This window comes from Macadamia integrifolia, unplaced genomic scaffold, assembly GCF_013358625.1.
Source record: "Macadamia integrifolia cultivar HAES 741 unplaced genomic scaffold, SCU_Mint_v3 scaffold836, whole genome shotgun sequence".
In the NCBI taxonomy this organism is placed as follows: domain Eukaryota; kingdom Viridiplantae; phylum Streptophyta; class Magnoliopsida; order Proteales; family Proteaceae; genus Macadamia; species Macadamia integrifolia.
Window position 1 is genome coordinate 224,923 of NW_024870553.1, and position 13,339 is coordinate 238,261.

Genomic DNA, 13,339 nt, shown 5'->3' on the forward strand with positions numbered 1-13,339 from the left:
TAGGAGCATGCGGTATTAGGATTTTCACCATCCCGTGCTACGACCCTTCCCAACAGGGGTTAAGGTGTTGGGTTGCCATTTGGGGGGAAGCAGGGGTCGCGGTTGTCGGACACTGTGGCGGTTAGGCATTACGCCCGGTGAGTCATGTAGGACAGTCGGCAACCTCGGTGGTACATTCAAGATGGCCAATCGTACTGCTTTTAAATTGCTGGAGTCAGCACTGTTATTTCATTTATTTACATTTCTGTTGAGAGCCGGTGGACGGCATTGTCTTTATTTTTTCGAGTACTCACGGTGGGCCTTCTCCAACAGCCCTATGGGCGTATCGCGGAAGGGAGTTCGTGGCTCGTACCCGGAGTATACGCGCACTGTGGTTGTAGTAGCACTAAAACCAAAGACTTAGTAATGTAATTTAGGTGGATGTGATTTAAAATGAATTGCATGGCATGTAGTGCATATGATGTGTTGTGATGTGACTGTTGTGTGTGGTCCACCTCTCTACTTACTGAGCTAGTGAGCTCATTCCACGTGTGCCCCCCTTTTTAGATGATTTTACAGGTCATTCATCTGAGGAGCATGGGGTGGGTCCCACAGTCGAGTTTCCTGGAGAGGACTGGTGGACCCCTGAGGAGTTTGGGCACGGCGTAGACTGCGCGTGTGAGGGCTGTGCTGCGGGACAGCAGTTTTGAGGCCGTGTTGAGCTCCACTACCGAGCCGAGCTGTGTACTGTGATGATTTTGATGATTTCCTGTATATACTTGATATTTGAACTTTATTCTTTTTGTGTATATATCATGCCTTCGGGCCCAAATGTATATAATTATGGTATTATCATTTGGGTATCAAGTATATGGGAATTATTTACAGGTAAAACTTAGTCTTCCGCTGATCTGATGAATTGATGTTAGTGTGTGTATGCTGTGGTGGAATACAGTATCTGATGATCCTGGCAGGTTTGGGTTAACCGGTGTTAACTCGGTCACTGGCCCGGTTCTATGTGAACGGGGTGTGACAAACGGTGGTATCAGAGCGTGATGCTCTGCTCCACTCACAGCATACCATTAGAATCCCGTAGACTCTATAATAGGAAAATGGGGTTGGGTAAGATAAAAGTTTAAAGATTAAAAGTCAAAGAAAGAAAGTATAAAATGAGGTTATATATTAAGTTGCATTCATGGCATGCATGAGTGTAGATAAAAAGGTAATTAGATTGGAACTACAACCTATAAAGTACTATTTCGACGAAATTTCGGCAGCATAACGGCGTAAAGTGGGATTTCCAAAAATTTTACACAAAACCTGATAAACAACAGATAATAATATAACCAAGGGCACAGATAGAAAAATCACAGCACCACAAAACCACACAGGTACTCCACATATGAAAACACCACAACAATCCATTATCCAAAGATATTTCATTCCATAAATGAAATTCAAGTTACATCGCAATTACAAGGAATGAGAAGAAATAAATTACAAGGTCTACAAAAGAGAGAAAATGGAAAAACAGCTAGTGTGGGGGAAACCAGGCCCTCACTGGTCGTCGTCATCGTCGTCGATGATCACCACGTTCGCTGGAGGCCTGGAGTTAACATCGAAGCGGTGATCGTAATAATCGAACCTCGCGTTCACCACCTGTACTTCCCTCCGAAGCCGATCGTAGTCTGCTGAGATAGCATTGGCCCTGGTGTCCAAGTCCTGACCCAGCCTACGGAAGGAATCCTCCAAGGTGGTCTGCCTGGAGGCAATCTCGTCCAGCCGCCTCAGTATCTGAACCTGGCCATCCTGCAAGGCCCGCATGGAGGCTGTCCTGACCTCATAGTCGTAGTCACCACTCCCAGGTGGTGGGGCTCCATATGGTGGGGCTGCAGCTCCGGAAGAACTAGGACCCGGACCTCTCGACTCCTGAGGCGCCTCCTCAGGGATGCCACCACCCATCGGCTCCTCCTCCTCGTCCTGAGGAACGTAGTCCTCATCCTCCTCACTGGACTCCTCCTCCATGGGGACATCCACCATAGGGGCAGCCCTCCTACCCCTACCTCTCTGAGCTCCTGATCTAGGAGGTGAATCCATGAGGGTATGGAGACTCATCTTCAAGAGGTTGCTCCGATCGAACCTATCAGCCAGAGTCTTCCCCTCCTCTCCGCTCAGATTCACCCCGAAGAACTCGAAGATCCTGGTGAGGATCCTGCCGTAGGGGAATCCTCCGTCCTCTGGGTGGGAAGCATGGTGCTCCATCGCTCGGAGGATGATATAGGGAAGGCACAAGTGCTCCCCGCCTCCCTCTGCGGCTGTGAAGATACAAAATGCAATGAAAACCGCCATGAAACCCACCTGGTTCCGATGACCTCCTCTGGGGAGCAGGTTGAACTGGATCAATCGGGCGAAGAGACGTACCTCAGGGAAGAAAGATGTCTCGGACTCCGGGCGACTGCTGCTGCCGCAGATGGTCTCGTAGATGAAGTCCGGTGTCTCCATGCTCATGAACGGTCCCTGAGGCCTACTCCTGGGGGGACTGTAGTATCGGTGTCCCACCGCCGATATACCCAATATGCTGGCCAAGGTGCCTACCGTCAGCTGGATGTCCACTCCCTTCACCAGGCTGCTGATGGTGAATTCCCCGTACTGATACGACACCTCCAGGTTGCAATAAAACCGACGGACGAGCTGCTCGTAGCACGGTCGGTCTACCTGAAGAATAGAGTCCCAGCCCAATGCTGAGAACCTCTCCTGAAGCCTGGCCTTGTGGAAGTCCTCGACTACCACGGTATTTTCCATCAACACTGACCCCTTCAGGAAGTTAGGCCAGTTGGCTACGGCCTCTGCACTAGTAAAGTGCTCCTCGTCATAGTTTGAAGGGTCAGACTGAGCAGGTGCAGGTCTCCCTGTGCGATGAGCTGAAGTGCTGGTCTCTGCACTTTTCCGCTTAGAAGCGGTGGTCTTGCGTCAAACGCCAGAGGAAGATGGTCCTCTGCCGGTGCGTGAAGACATCCTAGCAATAAGAAAAGGGAAGTGCGGTTAGTACAGAAAGGAAGGACAGCAGCATTAAAAAGGAGAGATCCCAAAACCCAATTCATGCAAAGACGGGAACGGCAACGATATAGAAATGATAGAAAACTTATGACATGAAACATGGTAGATGACGACGCATGGGAACGTGTCAAAACAGCAAAGGACAGCAAAAGCAAAGAGTATGATTAAAATGAGGAAATTCAAGTCCATGGTGCAAATTCGAATAAAATGGAGAGCAACCGGAAACCATAGGACTAAGATGAGATGACGTAGTAGTGGGATGATGGAAATGCAAGAACATGCCCCAAATAGACTATAGAGTTCTATAAATACAAGTATGAATGAAAATCAAGGAAATCAATGCCAAAAATAGGAATTTTCATGGGAAAACATAGGGATTCCAAGCATAATGGTTGATTCCTGAAATCTAAGGCATATTAAGCATAAAACAAGTGGAATGTACTACAAAGGAATCACCAATTTGAGAAAAGGATCAACAATGTAAGAAATCCCCAAATTTGGGAACTTAGGGCACAAATTGGGGGGTTTTTCCCCAAATGAAGAAACAAATTCCTATAAACTACGAATGACTACAGTTGAATCATCATAAACACATGGAAAGACTATTCTATGGTGAAAAATAGAGAAAGAAAGCCTAGAAAGTAAACCATATTCAAGCATTTCACCCAAATGGAAATTCTGGAAAAAGGAGAAGAAGAGGAACTTACTTGGATGAAGATGAGTTGACTCCTCACTAAAGCGCCGAGTGGATGAGTGGAACAGCGAGTAGGAGCGCCGAGTAGACTCCCAAGATCGTCCAAAAGGAAAAGGAAGAAAGAGAGGGAGAGGGTGAGAGCGACAGACAGAAACAGGGCCTGTAGGGCCCTGTTCGTGTTTTAACACGGGCAAGACCGGCGGGTCAGACCGGCGGGTCCCTACCCGTCGGTGCCACCCACCGGTTTGGGGTGCTGGGACCGGCGGGTCAGACCGGCGGGTCCCTACCCGCCGGTTCATCCCACCGGTTTGGGCAGAAGGGAAAATCTGAAAATTTTGAAATTTTTTTTTTCCTTTTTCCCTTCTCTTCTCCTATTAGGATTTCATTGGTTTTATGGTGGATATTATTCCTATGATCAAAAGGCTATGGTCAAGTGGGACCATTAGCATGCATGATGTGGACTTCGCCCGTATCTTGGAATTGAACTATGACTAGTTACAGGCTATCATACCCTACAACACCTCATATAATGGCATATGATTGTGTGCCTAAATCAGTTTATGGTGTTTAACCAATATGGTGTGTGATATGTTCCAGGTACAGGGATACGATGGTACGTACTAGATCCGACAGTAATGCCCGAGGTACCTCGCGGGGTCCTCGTCGGGTCGGTCGACCACAAAATCCTAGAGGGTCCCGTTCTGTGGGGCATACCTCACCTCCACTATCTCCAGAGACCCTTGGTCAGGGTGGGGCACAAGGGGACCCACCTATGACTGCACTTCCAGACCCTCCACCGGTCATTACACCGGGAGATGTTGTTACAATAATTCAGCAGTCCCAACAAGCTTTCCAGCAACAAATGCTTCAGCAACAGCAAGCATTTATGACTGCCATCCAGCAACAGTTGGATTCTTCTCAACCGGGTCAACCTCCCCGAGTACTCGCTCCGCAGGACCCACCTGTAGGATCGGGAACGGGACCACAAGTGGTGGGTACACCTCCAATCCTACCATTCGGTATTCCTCAGCATGGGATGCCTCCTCCATACTCCTACTATCCCGTCTATGCTCCTAACTTCCCGGCGACGAGCAACACGTCAAGGGTAGTGGAGTCTTCAAGAGGAACTTACCACCGGTATTCTCTAAGGTGGGGAGTGATCCTCTAGAACCGGATCAATGGATCCAAGAATTAGAGAAGATATTTGAGGTGCTTGAGTGCACGGATGCCCAGAAGCTCATCTGTGCTGGGTTGCAACTCAAGAAAGAGGCAAATTCTTGGTGGCAAGCCTCCAAGCCTATATTGATGGCTGCTCATCCAGAACCTACTTGGGAACAGTTTAAGGAATTGTTCTTGGATAACCATTATCCGCGCAGTTTCAGAGATCGGAAGGAGACTGAGTTCATGGCCTTAACTCAAGGAGGTAAGACTGTCCTTGAATACCAACAGCAGTTCGAGAGTTTGTTCCATTTTGCCCCAAGGCATATGCGAATAGCTGAAGAAAAGGCAGCAAGGTTCCTAAAAGGCCTGAAAGCATCTATTGGGTCTGTGCTTGAAGTCTTGGATCTGACCGAATATGGCCAGATTGTACAGAAGGCCAAAACAATGGAAGATAAGCAAAAGGGTGAACAGTCCCTCACTCCTGGACTGTGGAAGAGAACAAATCCATTCCCGGATGCGGGAAATTCCTCCAAAGCATACCGTGGATCCTACAGTTCTGGGCCTATGTATAGGCAGCCCTATAGGCCATATGGCTATCCTCCTAGGCCAGTTGGTGGTTCGGGTTCAACCTCTTTTCGCCCGAACACTGGTGTGGCTCCCACAGCTCCAAGGCCACCTCGACCTCCATCTGCAGCGGGTCAAGTGCAGAGGGGCCCCGCTCCAGTTCCGACGTCTCAGATTCGTTGCTTCAACTGCCATTCCTATGGGCATTATGCGAAAGACTGTCGGGCCCGACCAGCCTTGCCCTCCAGTCAGCCCTCTGCGTACCGACCTCCCTTACCTCGAGGCAGTCAACCGCAGGGAAGGATGTATGCCCTATCAGCCGAGGAAGCTGAGGCTAGTACAGAAGTTGTAGCAGGTACATTTTAAATTTAAAGAAGTTCATTATGATTAATGTTGATGACCTGCTGAAATTAATATACATTGTTATATTAGGTATCCTACCCATATCGGGCATACCAGCCTATGTTTTATTTGATTTAGGAGCTACTCATTCCTTCACATCTAAGAGATTTGTAGGGAAACTTGGGATGTCACCCAGGATCCTAGACCATGGAATGATTGTTAGTATGCCTACTGGTAAAATTGCACAGTTGAAGGAAGTGTATGGGCCGTGCCCGGTGGAGATTAGTGGGAAGAACTTTGATGCACAACTCATTAAGTTCAATATGTAGAATTTTGATGTCATATTGGGTATGGATTGGTTGTCGGCTCATCGAGCTAACGTGATCTGTGCGGAAAGGCTGATTAAGGTGACAGATGTCGAAGGGAAAGAGTGGGTATACCGAGCAGATACAATAAAAAGGGTGAAGAAGGTCCTCGTCTCCGCTCTTCAAGCGGTAAAGTTGCTAGAAAGTGGATGTCAGGGTTTCATATCCTCGGTACTCGATGTTGATGCAAGAGTTACACCTCTAGAAGAAGTAAAGGTGGTTAAAGAGTTTCCCGATGTTTTCCCAGATGATCTGATGCATTTACCACCGGATAGAGAGTTGGAGTTTGCCATAGACTTGACTCCTGGAGCAGCTCCAGTATCTAAGGCTCCATATAGGATGGCACCAGCTGAATTGAAGGAGTTGCAGACGCAGTTGCAGGAATTATTAAAAAAGGGGTTTATTCGCCCAAGTGTTTCACCTTGGGGTGCCCCGGTGTTGTTTGTCAAGAAGAAGGATGGTAGTTTGCGTATGTGCATAGATTACCGGGAGTTGAATAAGCTGACCATTAAGAACCGGTATCCATTGCCACGCATCGATGATTTATTTGATCAGTTGCAGGGAGCCAGAGTATTTTCAAAGATAGACCTTCGGTCCGGCTATTATCAGCTCAAGATAAAGAGTAGTGATATACCCAAAACAGCATTTAGGACTCGATACGGCCATTATGAGTTCCTGGTGTTGTCCTTTGGGTTAACCAATGCACCGGCAGCATTTCATGGATCTAATGAATCGGGTATTTCAGGATGTGCTCGACAAATGGGTAATTGTTTTTATTGACGATATCTTGATCTACTCCAAGACCGAGGAGGAGCACACTCAACACTTGAGGATGGTGTTACAAAGATTGAGGGATCAACAGTTGTTTGCCAAGTACAGTAAATGTGAATTCTGGCTTGAACAAGTTGGATTCCTGGGGCACGTAGTGTCTAAAGCTGGAATTGAGGTAGATCCTGCTAAGGTGAAAGCAGTAGTGGAATGGGAAAGCCCCAAGAATGTTACCAAAATTAGAAGCTTCTTGGGTTTGGCTGGATATTATCGGCGCTTCATCGAGAATTTTGCCCGAATCTCAGCACCAATGACCAAGCTGACTAAAAAGGGTGTGAAATTCGATTGGGCAGAGGAATGTGAGAAGAGCTTCCAGGAATTGAAAGAAAAGTTGGTGACTGCCCCTGTGCTGACTATTCCTGAAGGCACAGGTGGAATGACGGTCTATACCGATGCTTCCAAAGTTGGGTTGGGTTGTGTTCTCATGCAACGCGAAAAGGTAATAGCGTATGCATCCCGACAACTAAAGGAGTATGAGAAGAATTACCCCACTCATGACTTGGAACTAGCTGCAGTCATTTTTGCCCTTAAGATCTGGCGACATTATTTGTATGGGGAGAAGTGTGAGATATACAGTGACCACAAGAGCCTGAAATACTTCTTCACCCAGAAGGATCTGAACATGAGACAGAGAAGATGGCTTGAACTCATGAAGGATTATGACTGCGATATTCAGTATCATCCCGGCAAGGCTAATGTAGTGGCAGATGCATTGAGTCAGAAAACACAGACTGTGTCGCTCTCACACTTAGCAGTCAGCTCACCACTTGTGCAAGAGGCGATGCTAATGGATGAAACTCTCTTGTATGAAGGGGCAACCCTAGAGCTTGAACCTCAACCAGAAAACCTTAAATGGTTGACGGTATCCTTATCGGCTCTACAGGTGCATCCGGAAATTAGGCAAGAGGTGATAATGAAGCAACCTTTGGATCCTGAATTGCAGCGGATCAGAGTTAAGGTTCAAGACCAAACAATGAACGACCCAGATTTTACTTAGCCAGTGATGGGACATTGATGTTTCGAGATAGATTGTGTGTACCCGATGATTTGGATATACAAGATAAGATAGTGAAAGAAGCACATAGCTCCGAGTACTCACTTCACCCAGGAAGTACCAAAATGTATAAAGACCTCAAACAAAATTATTGGTGGCCAAACATGAAAGTCACCATAGCTTTGTATGTGGCTACTTGTCTTACCTGCCAGAAAGTGAAGGCCGAGAGGCATCGACCTTATGGTACCCTTCAGCCACTCCCAGTACCAGAATGGAAGTGGGAAAGGATTACAATGGACTTCGTCACCGGACTACCAAGTACACCTAAGGGAATGGATGCGATATGGGTGATTGTGGACCGGCTTACCAAGACTGCTCATTTCATTCCTATCAAAACCAAGTTCTCCATGCCCAAATTAGCACAACTTTACATGGATAACATAGTGCGTTTACATGGAGTGCCAGTGAGCATTGTTTCAGATAGGGACCCAAGGTTCACTTCCAGATTTTGGAAAAGCTTACAGCGTGCCTTGGGATCGCAACTGAATTTGAGTACAGCTTTTCACCCACAGACGGATGGTTAGTCGGAGTGAACCATACAGATATTAGAAGACATGCTCAGGGCATGTGCAAATGGAGATGAGTGGCAGCTGTGAAGAATATATACCTCTTATGGAGTTTGCATATAATAATAGTTACCAAGCTACAATTGGGATGGCTCCATATGAGGCGTTATATGGCAGAAAGTGCAGAACTCCTTTGTATTGGGATGAGGTAGGTGAACGTCGAATGTTAGGACCTGAGATGATACAAATGACTTGTGACAAAGTCGACGTTATTAGAGAACGGATTAAAGCAGCTCAGTCCCGTCAAAAGAGCTATGCGGACACCCGCAGAAAGGACATTGAATTTCAGCCAGGAGAAAAGGTATTTCTCAAGATCTCTCCTACTAAAGGTTTGCAAAGGTTTCACAGAAAGGAAAAGTTGAGCCCAAGATACATGGGGCCATTTGAGATCTTGTCCCGGGTTGGCTCAGTAGCCTACATGCTTGCTCTGCCACCTTCGCTTGGAAATGTTCACAATGTATTCCACGTATCCATGCTGAAGAAGTATGTGCATGATCCATCTCATGTACTACCCGTGGGACCAGAGTACCTAGAAGCTGATATGACCTACACAGAGCAGCCAGCTGAAATTTTAGATCGTAAGGTGAAAACCCTTCGCAACCGCTCAATTTCCTATGTAAAGGTGCGATGGGCTGATCATTCACTGAAGAAGCATCTTGGGAGGTAGAAGAAGAAATGCGAGCCAAGTACCCTCATCTTTTTGATCAACCAGGTACGCAATTTCGAGGACGAAATTTTTCAGAAGGGGGGGGTAATGTAATATCTCGCTTCTTAAACCCGGTCTGATTTCGCGGTTGAACCGGTTTAACCATGCAGGAACCGAGCCAGAGGATGCTAGAGTGGGTTCCTTATGGGCTATGATGGCACGGGTGACCTTAAACACCGGCTGGCCCGACAAGTCTGAGCCAGTGCCAGAAGAGACGGGAGTGCCCAAACCGTGTACGTGCACCTACCATAAGGCTATGTACGGATAGAACAGGTATTATATCCGTATTTTAAGGTATATACGTATGCTACATCGTATGCTTGGGGTAGGGTCCGAGCCGAGGTCCGAGCCCGGTCAAAATCCCAAGTTTTGACTCTCGGATGGGTATGTCAGGTGGGTACACCCACCCACCTGAGTGACCCATCCATCACTATTCACTTAAGTAGGAATAGTATATAAAGCTTTATGATTTCTTTTCTTTCCATTTATTACCCTCGTACGTTTGGTGAGAAAAGTAAAGAGGAGAGAGAAAAGAAAGGGAAGAAGGAAGGAAGAAGAAGAAAGGAAGGATTTCAGTGGCGCCGAAGCTAGATCTTGCCATTCCGGTGCCAGGAGAGTAATCTTCAACTCGAGATCTACAGTTGGAGGTAAGAAAAGTTGGGTTTTATAAACATTCGCCATACCCAAGCTTTAAACCCTTGATTCGAGTATGGGTTCTTAAGATCTTGTAAACACCCTTTGAAATGATGAATCTAAGGTTTAATAGATGATTTATGTGTTGATCTTGAAGGATTTGAAGAGATAGTGACACAGTAGAAGGAGCATTGTGAGTATGGGTTCTTGAAGGGTTTGAAGTCATTCTTGAGCAAAGAAGGTATGATGGTTCCTCTCACTCGAATCTAACTTAGATCTAAGCTAGAACCATCCTATAGGACTTTAAAGGTGTGAAGAATGGGTGGAGAAAAGCCCTATTGGGATCCCCAAGGAATGGAGGGAGTTGAGAAGAAACTGGGATTTTTCCGCCAAAACTGGCGGGTGCAACAGGCGGGTCCCTACCCGCCTGAGAGCACCCACCTGAGAGGTCGGGGGGGTCCCTGGCCAAACCGGCGGGTAGGACCGGTGGGTCCTACCGGCGGGTCCATACCCGCCGGTCCAAAACCGGCGGGTAGGACCGGTGGGTAGAGCACCCACCTGAGTGACCCACCTGAGTGGCCAGAATGTGATTCTTAGGTCCATACCCGCCGGTCCAAAACCGGCGGGGAGGACCGGTGGGAGACCCCACCTGAGTGACCCACCTGACGTCGGATTTCATTAATGTGATTCTAAAAGGTGAAGTACTAACCCCTCTCAATTATGTTAGGTTCACCAAATCCTACCCGATTCGCTCCGGATCTCACCCGTACCGAGCGGGAATCCTTGTACGCTACAGGTAAGTGGAGAGAGGACGTTTGGCCTTGTTTCAAGGCATTTGTTTGGCATTCATATAACTATATCTAATCTAGTCATGTCATCATGAATATGCTATATAGATTAGTCATTCCATTCATTGATGTGCATATATGCTATGTTTATTTTCAAATGCTAAATTGAATGAGATGTTATATGTTGAATGTGGACATCATGCTGCATAATGCATTGATAGACTAGATGCCGTGGTCATGTTGCATAATGCATTGGTGGCCCGTGGTATGGGACACATTGATGTGCATTTATGCAGTCGTACTACATATAGGAGCATGCGGTATTAGGATTTTCACCATCCCGTGCTACGACCCTTCCCAACAGGGGTTAAGGTGTTGGGTTGCCATTTGGGGGGAAGCAGGGGTCGCGGTTGTTGTGGCGGTTAGGCATTACGCCCGGTGAGTCATGTAGGACAGTCGGCAACCCCGGTGGTATTTCAAGAGGGCCAGTCGTACTGTTTTTAAATTGCTGGAGTCAGCACTGTCATTTAATTTATTTACATTTTGTCGAGACCGGTGGACGGCATTGTCTTTATTTTTCCGAGTCACGGTGGGCCTTCTCGGCAACCCCGGTGGTATTTCAAGAGGGCCAATCGTACTGCTTTTAAATTGCTGGAGTCAGCACTGTGGTTGTAGTAGCACTAAAACCAAAGACTTAGTAATGTTGATTAGGTGTATGTGATTTAAAATGACTTGCATGGCATGTAGTGCATATGATGTGTTGTGATGTGTGGACTGTGGTGTGTGGTCCACCTCTCTACTTACTGAGCTAGTGAGCCCATTCCACGTGTACACCCCTTTTTAGATGATTTTACAGGTCATGCATCTGAGGAGCATGGGGTGGGTCCCACAGTCGAGTTTCTTGAGGAGGACTGGTGGACCTCTGAGGAGTTTGAGCACGGCGTAGACTGCGCGTGTGAGAGCTGTGCGGCGGGACAGCGGTTCTGAGGCCGAGCTGAGCTCCAGCCTTGATACCGAGCCGAGCTGTGTACTTTGATGATTTTGATGATTTACTGTATATACTTGATACTTGGACTTTATTCTTTTTGTGTATATATCACGCCTTCGGGCCCAAATGTATATAATTATGGTATCATCATTTGGGTATCAAGTATATGGGAATTATTTACAGGTAAAACTTAGGGCCCGTTTGATAACGCTTCTGCTGTTTCTGTTTCAAGAAACGGCAGAAACATAAATTTCCGTTTCTGGGAACAGAAACAGAATTTTGGGTGTTTGATAAACTTTGTTTCTTGAAACTCTTATTAGCGGCCATACGAGTCTCTATGCATGTGGTTAAACCCAGGTTTCTGGTTCAACACCGACATTCAAAACAAACACCAGAGTTCGATTGTTATCACGGGTGAAGGAAATGGATTCATTCAATACGAGGATATCGGCAGTGATGAGAACAGAGTCGTTATTGAAAAGGAAACCAGCTTTGGGATCAAGAATTGTGGAAGAGGTTTACTACATGAAAAGGAAACCAGCTTCGTTCGCCGACTTCGACTGCATCCTCTGCGTGTCCTTCCCATTCTTCCACCTCTTTCCCGAAGGAAACCAGCTTTGGGATCAAGAATTGTCCCGCAAAGCCAACTTCCTTCCCCCTATTTGCGCCGTTGCCGTACCAGAGAAAGTAGAGAAGATTGGAAACGAGCTCAAAAACCTAACCCTAGAAGAAGCTCGCAGCCTCGTTGACTGGTTACAGGAAGAGCTCGGTGTCTCCGCTGCTGCCTTCGCACCGGCGGCTGTTGCCGTAGCGCCTGGTGCCGTTGCCGATGCGGGACCAGCCGTCGTTGAGGAGCAAACGGAGTTCGATGTTCTTATCGAGGAAGTGCCGAGTAACGTGAGGATTGCAACGATTAAGGTCGTGAGAGCACTTACGAATCTGTCGTTGAGGAGAAAGGAGTTGATTGAAGGATTACCGAAGAAATTCAAGGAGGGAACCTCAGAGGAAGGGGGGTGTCGATCTTCGAATGAACATGATAAATTTTCATAGATTTTTAAGTTGGTGTGTCGGTCGATCGTGGAATTGTGCCCCTTTTTTGTTTCGAGAAACAAGCGAAACAAGTAAAACTTGTTTCGTCATTCATGTTTCTTGAAGCATAAATTGTTATAAATTTCAATTTATGTTTCAAGAAACAAGTGGAACAGAACACTTTTACCAAACGGTATTTATGCCGTTTCTGTGTTTCTGAGAACAAGAAAACACAGAAACACGTTTTACCAAACGGGCCCTTAGTCTTCCGCTGATCTGATGAATTGATGTTAGTGTGTGTATGCTGTGGTGGAATACAGTATCTGATGATCCTGGCAGGTTTGGGTTAACCGGTGTTAACTCGGTCACCGCTCCGGTTCAGGGTGAACGGGGTGTGACAGTTCAGGCCTCGGCACGAACCCCACCCCTGGCATACGATGTAACATACGTATATACCTTAAAATACGGCTATAATACCTGCTTTATCCATACATGGCCTTATGGTAGGTGCATGTACACGGCTTGGGCACTCCTGTCTCTTCTGGCACTGGCTCGGACTTGTTGGGCCAGCTGGTGTTTAAGGTC

At 47.0% G+C, this 13,339-nt stretch overlaps 1 pseudogene; it reads left to right on the top strand.

The window, feature by feature from the left end:
• Nucleotides 1-12,926, top strand: part of LOC122070138 — a 19,005-nt pseudogene extending 6,079 nt beyond the window's left edge.
• Nucleotides 12,927-13,339: the final 413 nt, after the last annotated feature.